The sequence below is a fragment of the Spea bombifrons genome, chromosome 3 (assembly GCF_027358695.1).
Source record: "Spea bombifrons isolate aSpeBom1 chromosome 3, aSpeBom1.2.pri, whole genome shotgun sequence".
Classification (NCBI taxonomy): domain Eukaryota; kingdom Metazoa; phylum Chordata; class Amphibia; order Anura; family Pelobatidae; genus Spea; species Spea bombifrons.
Window position 1 is genome coordinate 106,524,055 of NC_071089.1, and position 7,500 is coordinate 106,531,554.

General features: G+C 45.0%; 1 protein-coding gene and 13 non-coding genes across 14 annotated transcripts in view; 1 reads left to right on the top strand and 13 right to left on the bottom strand.

The window, feature by feature from the left end:
* TPO (thyroid peroxidase) overlaps positions 1-7,500 on the top strand; it is a 132,734-nt gene that overhangs the window by 96,874 nt on the left and 28,360 nt on the right. The window lies entirely within an intron of this gene.
* On the bottom strand, positions 623-695 carry TRNAK-CUU (transfer RNA lysine (anticodon CUU)). Its single transcript has one exon. It is a non-coding gene; the product is annotated as a tRNA-Lys (tRNA).
* Positions 1,125-1,197, bottom strand: TRNAK-CUU (transfer RNA lysine (anticodon CUU)). Its single transcript has one exon. It is a non-coding gene; the product is annotated as a tRNA-Lys (tRNA).
* Positions 1,478-1,550, bottom strand: TRNAK-CUU (transfer RNA lysine (anticodon CUU)). The gene has a single exon. It is a non-coding gene; the product is annotated as a tRNA-Lys (tRNA).
* On the bottom strand, positions 2,343-2,415 carry TRNAK-CUU (transfer RNA lysine (anticodon CUU)). The gene has a single exon. It is a non-coding gene; the product is annotated as a tRNA-Lys (tRNA).
* On the bottom strand, positions 3,372-3,444 carry TRNAK-CUU (transfer RNA lysine (anticodon CUU)). The gene has a single exon. It is a non-coding gene; the product is annotated as a tRNA-Lys (tRNA).
* TRNAK-CUU (transfer RNA lysine (anticodon CUU)) lies at positions 3,885-3,957 on the bottom strand. Its single transcript has one exon. It is a non-coding gene; the product is annotated as a tRNA-Lys (tRNA).
* On the bottom strand, positions 4,061-4,133 carry TRNAK-CUU (transfer RNA lysine (anticodon CUU)). The gene has a single exon. It is a non-coding gene; the product is annotated as a tRNA-Lys (tRNA).
* Positions 4,738-4,810, bottom strand: TRNAK-CUU (transfer RNA lysine (anticodon CUU)). The gene has a single exon. It is a non-coding gene; the product is annotated as a tRNA-Lys (tRNA).
* TRNAK-CUU (transfer RNA lysine (anticodon CUU)) lies at positions 5,090-5,162 on the bottom strand. Its single transcript has one exon. It is a non-coding gene; the product is annotated as a tRNA-Lys (tRNA).
* On the bottom strand, positions 5,779-5,851 carry TRNAK-CUU (transfer RNA lysine (anticodon CUU)). The gene has a single exon. It is a non-coding gene; the product is annotated as a tRNA-Lys (tRNA).
* Positions 6,457-6,529, bottom strand: TRNAK-CUU (transfer RNA lysine (anticodon CUU)). Its single transcript has one exon. It is a non-coding gene; the product is annotated as a tRNA-Lys (tRNA).
* TRNAK-CUU (transfer RNA lysine (anticodon CUU)) lies at positions 6,959-7,031 on the bottom strand. Its single transcript has one exon. It is a non-coding gene; the product is annotated as a tRNA-Lys (tRNA).
* Positions 7,311-7,383, bottom strand: TRNAK-CUU (transfer RNA lysine (anticodon CUU)). The gene has a single exon. It is a non-coding gene; the product is annotated as a tRNA-Lys (tRNA).

Genomic DNA, 7,500 nt, shown 5'->3' on the forward strand with positions numbered 1-7,500 from the left:
CGACTGAGCTAGCCGGGCTGTGACGTCCGCATATTCCCCACAGAATCGGGGCTACTATCACTTGTTGCACTCAGCGCTATCTTAGGAACGTTTAGAGAAATTGCTAGGACTCGAGATGGTCACCAGCTCCATTTGACATACAAGAAAGAAGTCAAAAGCTTTATCAAAGAAGGGAAAAATCTTTTGTCATATTATTTCCCCTAGGCTCTGTCATCTGAAGGTTTAAGCTTAGGCCCACCAGTAAACATCAGAAAAAGCTGGCATGAAATCTGCCTATGACACCTGCCAAGCTCATAAGTAGTGCAATGGATGCTGTATAAATACATCCTAATTTGAAGCTGAACGCCTTTAGCTTTTTCATATTATTACTCTTATTGGTGTTGGGAGAAATACGGGTATAGGCTGTGAACGGCAATTTTCAAAGGTTGACATAAAAATGAGATCTTTGCCCAACGTGGGGCTCGAGCCCACGACCCGGAGATTAAGAGTCTCATGCTCTACCGACTGAGCTAGCCGGACTGTGATACCTGCATATCCCCCACAAAATCGGGGCTACTATCACATGTTGCACTCAGCAGTATCTTAGGAACTTTTAGAGAAATTGCCATAAAATCCACATCTTCGCCCAACGTGGGGCTCGAACCCACGACCCTGAGATTAAGAATCTCATGCTCTACCGACTGAGCTAGCCGGGCTGTGATATCTTCATACACACCCACAGAATCGGGGCTACTATCACTTGTTGCACTCAGCGCTATCTTAGGAACGTTTAGAGAAATTGCTAGGACTCGAGATGGTCACCAGCTCCATTTGACATACAAGAAAGAAGTCAAAAGCTTTATCAAAGAAGGGAAAAATCTTTTGTCATATTATTTCCCCTAGGCTCTGTCATCTGAAGGTTTAAGCTTAGGCCTACCAGTAAACATCAGAAAAAGCTGGCATGAAATCTGCCTATGACACCTGTCAAGCTCATAAGTAGTGCAATGGATGCTGTATAAATACATGCTAATTTGAAGCTGAACGCCTTTAGCTTTTTCATATTATTACTCTTATTGGTGTTGGGAGAAATACGGGTATAGGCTGTGAACGGCAATTTTCAAAGGTTGACATAAAAACGATATCTTCGCCCAACGTGGGGCTCGAACCCACGACCCTGAGATTAAGAGTCTCATGCTCTACCGACTGAGCTAGCTGGGCTGTGATACCTGCATGTGCCCCGCAAAATCGGGGCTACTATAACTTGTTGCACTCAGAATTATCTTAGGAACTTTTAGAGAAATTGCCATAAAAACCACATCTTCGCCCCAATGTGGGGCTCGAACCCATGAACCTGAGATTAAGAGCCTCATGCTCTACCGACTGAGCTAGCCGGGCTGTGATATCTGCATATTACCCACCGAATCGGGGCTACTATCACTTGTTGCACTCAGCATTATCTTAGGAACTTTTAGAGAAATTGCCATAAAAACCACAACTTCGCCCAACGTGGGGCTCGAACCCACGACCCTGAGATTAAGAGTCTCATGCTCTACCGACTGAGCTAGCCGGGCTGTGACATCTGCATGTTCCCCACAGAATCGGGGCTACTATCACTTGTTGCACTCAGCGCTATCTTAGGAACTTTTAGAGAAATTGCCATAGAAATTGCTAGGACTCGAGATGGTCACCAGCTCCATTTGACATACAAGAAAGAAGTCAAAAGCTTTATCAAAGAAGGGAAAAATCTTTTGTCATATTATTTCCCCTAGGCTCTGTCATCTGAAGGTTTAAGCTTAGGCCCACCAGTAAACATCAGAAAAAGCTGGCATGAAATCTGCCTATGACAACTGTCAAGCTCATAAGTAGTGCAATGGATGCTGTATAAATACATCCTAATTTGAAGCTGAACGCCTTTAGCTTTTTCATATTATTACTCTTATTGGTGTTGGGAGAAATACGGGCATAGGCTGTGAACGGCAATTTTCAAAGGTTGACATAAAAATGATATCTTCGCCCAACGTGGGGCTCGAACCCACGATCCTGAGATTAAGAGTCTCATGCTCTACCGACTGAACTAGCCGGGCTGTGATATCTGCATATTACCCACAGAATCGGGGCTACTATCACTTGTTGCACTCAGCATTATCTTAGGAACTTTTAGAGAAATTGCCATAAAAAACACATCTTCGCCCAACGTGGGGCTCAAACCCGCGACCCTGAGATTAAGAGTCTCATGCTCTACCGACTGAGATAGCCGGGCTGTGATAACTGCATATTACCCACAGAATCGGGGCTGCTATCACTTGTTGCACTCAGCATTATCTTAGGAACTTTTAGAGAAATTGCCATAAAAACCACATCCTCGCCCAACGTGGGGCTCGAACCCACGACCCTGAGATTAAGAGTCTCATGCTCTACCGACTGAGCTAGCCGGGCTGTGACATCCGCATATTCCCCACAGAATCGGGGCTACTATCACTTGTTGCACTCAGCGCTATCTTAGGAACGTTTAGAGAAATTGCTAGGACTCGAGATGGTCGCCAGCTCCATTTGACATACAAGAAACAAGTCAAAAGCTTTATCAAAGAAGGGAAAAATCTTTTGTCATATTATTTCCCCTAGGCTCTGTCATCTGAAGGTTGAAGCTTAGGCCCACCAGTAAACATCAGAAAAAGCTGGCATGAAATCTGCCTATGACACCTGTCAAGCTCATAAGTAGTGCAATGGATGCTGTATAAATACATCCTAATTTGAAGCTGAACGCCTTTAGCTTTTTGATATTATTACTCTTATTGGTGTTGGGAGAAATACGGGCAAAGGCTGTGAACGGCAATTTTCAAAGGTTGACATAAAAACGATATCTTCGCCCAACGTGGGGCTCGAACCCACGACCCTGAGATTAAGAGTTTCATGCTCTACCGACTGAGCTAGCCGGGCTGTGATACCTGCATGTGCCCCGCAAAATCGGGGCTACTATAACTTGTTGCACTCAGCATTATCTTAGGAACTTTTAGAGAAATGGCCATAAAAACCACATCTTCGCCCAACGTGGGGCTCGAACCCACGACCCTTAGATTAAGAGTCTCATGCTCTACCGACTGAGCTAGCCGGGCTGTGAGATCTGCATATTACCCACAGAATCGGGGCTACTATCACTTGTTGCACTCAGCATTATCTTAGGAACTTTTAGAGAAATTGCCATAAAAACCAAATCTTCGCCCAACGTGGGGCTCGAACCCACGACCCTGAGATTAAGAGTCTCATGCTCTACCGACAGAGCTAGCCGGGCTGTGATATCTGCATATTACCCACAGAATCGGGGCTACTATCACTTGTTGCACTCAGCATTATCTTAGGAACTTTTAGAGAAATTGCCATAAAAACCACATCTTCGCCCAACGTGGGGCTCGAACCCACGACCCTGAGATTAAGAGTCTCATGCTCTACCGACTGAGCTAGCCGGGCTGTGACATCTGTGTATTCCCCACAGAATCGGGGCTACTATCACTTGTTGCACTCAGCGCTATCTTAGGAACTTTTGGAGAAATTGCCATAGAAATTGCTGGGACTCGAGATGGTCACCAGCTCCATTTGACATACAAGAAAGAAGTCAAAAGCTTTATCAAAGAAGGGAAAAATCTTTTGTCATATTATTTCCCCTAGGCTCTGTCATCTGAAGGTTTAAGCTTAGGCCCACCAGTAAACATCAGAAAAAGCTGGCATGAAATCTGCCTATGACACCTGTCAAGCTCATAAGTAGTGCAATGGATGCTGTATAAATACATCCTAATTTGAAGCTGAAGGCCTTTAGCTTTTTCATATTATTACTCTTATTGGTGTTGGGAGAAATACAGGCATAGGCTGTGAACGGCAATTTTCAAAGGTTGACATAAAAATGATATCTTCGCCCAACGTGGGGCTCGAACCCACGGCCCTGAGATTAAGAGTCTCATGCTCTACCGACTGAGCTAGCCGGGCTGTGATATCTGCATGTTACCCACGGAATCGGGGCTACTATCACTTGTTGCACTCAGCATTATCTTAGGAACTTTTAGAGAAATTGCCATAAAACCCACATCTTCGCCCAACGTGGGGCTCGAACCCACGACCCTGAGATTAAGAGTCTCATGCTCTACCGACTGAGCTAGCCGGGCTGTGACATCCGCATATTCCCCACAGAATCGGGGCTACTATCACTTGTTGCACTCAGAGCTATCTTAGGAACGTTTAGAGAAATTGCTAGGACTCGAGATGGTCACCAGCTCCATTTGACATACAAGAAAGAAGTCAAAAGCTTTATCAAAGAAGGGAAAAATCTTTTGTCATATTATTTCCCCTAGGCTCTGTCATCTGAAGGTTTAAGCTTAGGCCCACCAGTAAACATCAGAAAAAGCTGGCATGAAATCTGCCTATGACACCTGTCAAGCTCATAAGTAGTGCAATGGATGCTGTATAAATACATCCTAATTTGAAGCTGAACACCTTTAGCTTTTTCATATTATTACTCTTATTGGTGTTGGGAGAAATACGGGCATAGGCTGTGAATGGCAATTTTCAAAGGTTGACATAAAAACGATATCTTCGCCCAACGTGGGGCTCGAACCCACGACCCTGAGATTAAGAGTCTCATGTTCTACCGACTGAGCTAGCCGGGCTGTGATACCTGCATGTGCCCCGCAAAATCGGGGCTACTATAACTTGTTGCACTCAGCATTATCTTAGGAACTTTTAGAGAAATTGCCATAAAAACCACATCTTCGCCCAACGTGGGGCTCGAACCCACGACCCTGAGATTAAGAGTCTCAAGCTCTACCGACTGAGCTAGCCGGGCTGTGATATCTGCATATTACCCACAGAATCGGGGCTACTATCACTTGTTGCACTCAGCATTATCTTAGGAACTTTTAGAGAAATTGCCATAATAACCAAATCTTCGCCCAACGTGGGGCTCGAACCCACGACCCTGAGATTAAGAGTCTCGTGCTCTACCGACAGAGCCAGCCGGGCTGTGATATCTGCATATTACCCACAGAATCGGGGCTACTATCACTTGTTGCACTCAGCATTATCTTAGGAACTTTTAGAGAAATTGGCATAAAAACCACATCTTCGCCCAACGTGGGGCTCGAACCCACGACCCTGAGATTAAGAGTCTCATGCTCTACCGACTGAGCTAGCCGGGCTATGACATCTGCATATTCCCCACAGAATCGGGGCTACTATCACTTGTTGCACTCAGCGCTATCTTAGGAACTTTTAGAGAAATTGCCATAGAAATTGCTAGGACTCGAGATGGTCACCAGCTCCATTTGACATACAAGAAAGAAGTCAAAAGCTTTATCAAAGAAGGGAAAAATCTTTTGTCATATTATTTCCCCTAGGCTCTGTCATCTGAAGGTTTAAGCTTAGGCCCACCAGTAAACATCAGAAAAAGCTGGCATGAAATCTGCCTATGACACCTGCCAAGCTCATAAGTAGTGCAATGGATGCAGTATAAATACATCCTAATTTGAAGCTGAACGCCTTTAGCTTTTTCATATTATTACTCTTATTGGTGTTGGGAGAAATACGGGTATAGGCTGTGAACGGCAATTTTCAAAGGTTGACATAAAAATGAGATCTTCGCCCAACGTGGGGCTCGAGCCCACGACCCGGAGATTAAGAGTCTCATGCTCTACCGACTGAGCTAGCCGGACTGTGATACCTGCATATCCCCCACAAAATCGGGGCTACTATCACATGTTGCACTCAGCAGTATCTTAGGAACTTTTAGAGAAATTGCCATAAAATCCACATCTTCGCCCAACGTGGGGCTCGAACCCACGACCCTGAGATTAAGAGTCTCATGCTCTACCGACTGAGCTAGCCGGGCTGTGATATCTTCATACACACCCACAGAATCGGGGCTACTATCACTTGTTGCACTCAGCGCTATCTTAGGAACGTTTAGAGAAATTGCTAGGACTCGAGATGGTCACCAGCTCCATTTGACATACAAGAAAGAAGTCAAAAGCTTTATCAAAGAAGGGAAAAATCTTTTGTCATATTATTTCCCCTAGGCTCTGTCATCTGAAGGTTTAAGCTTAGGCCCACCAGTAAACATCAGAAAAAGCTGGCATGAAATCTGCCTATGACACCTGCCAAGCTCATAAGTAGTGCAATGGATGCAGTATAAATACATCCTAATTTGAAGCTGAACGCCTTTAGCTTTTTCATATTATTACTCTTATTGGTGTTGGGAGAAATACGGGTATAGGCTGTGAACGGCAATTTTCAAAGGTTGACATAAAAATGAGATCTTCGCCCAACGTGGGGCTCGAGCCCACGACCCGGAGATTAAGAGTCTCATGCTCTACCGACTGAGCTAGCCGGACTGTGATACCTGCATATCCCCCACAAAATCGGGGCTACTATCACATGTTGCACTCAGCAGTATCTTAGGAACTTTTAGAGAAATTGCCATAAAATCCACATCTTCGCCCAACGTGGGGCTCGAACCCACGACCCTGAGATTAAGAGTCTCATGCTCTACCGACTGAGCTAGCCGGGCTGTGATATCTTCATACACACCCACAGAATCGGGGCTACTATCACTTGTTGCACTCAGCGCTATCTTAGGAACGTTTAGAGAAATTGCTAGGACTCGAGATGGTCACCAGCTCCATTTGACATACAAGAAAGAAGTCAAAAGCTTTATCAAAGAAGGGAAAAATCTTTTGTCATATTATTTCCCCTAGGCTCTGTCATCTGAAGGTTTAAGCTTAGGCCCACCAGTAAACATCAGAAAAAGCTGGCATGAAATCTGCCTATGACACCTGTCAAGCTCATAAGTAGTGCAATGGATGCTGTATAAATACATGCTAATTTGAAGCTGAACGCCTTTAGCTTTTTCATATTATTACTCTTATTGGTGTTGGGAGAAATACGGGTATAGGCTGTGAACGGCAATTTTCAAAGGTTGACATAAAAACGATATCTTCGCCCAACGTGGGGCTCGAACCCACGACCCTGAGATTAAGAGTCTCATGCTCTACCGACTGAGCTAGCTGGGCTGTGATACCTGCATGTGCCCCGCAAAATCGGGGCTACTATAACTTGTTGCACTCAGAATTATCTTAGGAACTTTTAGAGAAATTGCCATAAAAACCACATCTTCGCCCAATGTGGGGCTCGAACCCATGAACCTGAGATTAAGAGCCTCATGCTCTACCGACTGAGCTAGCCGGGCTGTGACATCTGCATATTACCCACCGAATCGGGGCTACTATCACTTGTTGCACTCAGCATTATCTTAGGAACTTTTAGAGAAATTGCCATAAAAACCACAACTTCGCCCAACGTGGGGCTCGAACCCACGACCCTGAGATTAAGAGTCTCATGCTCTACCGACTGAGCTAGCCGGGCTGTGACATCTGCATGTTCCCCACAGAATCGGGGCTACTATCACTTGTTGCACTCAGCGCTATCTTAGGAACTTTTAGAGAAATTGCCATAGAAATTGCTAGGACTCGAGATGGTCAC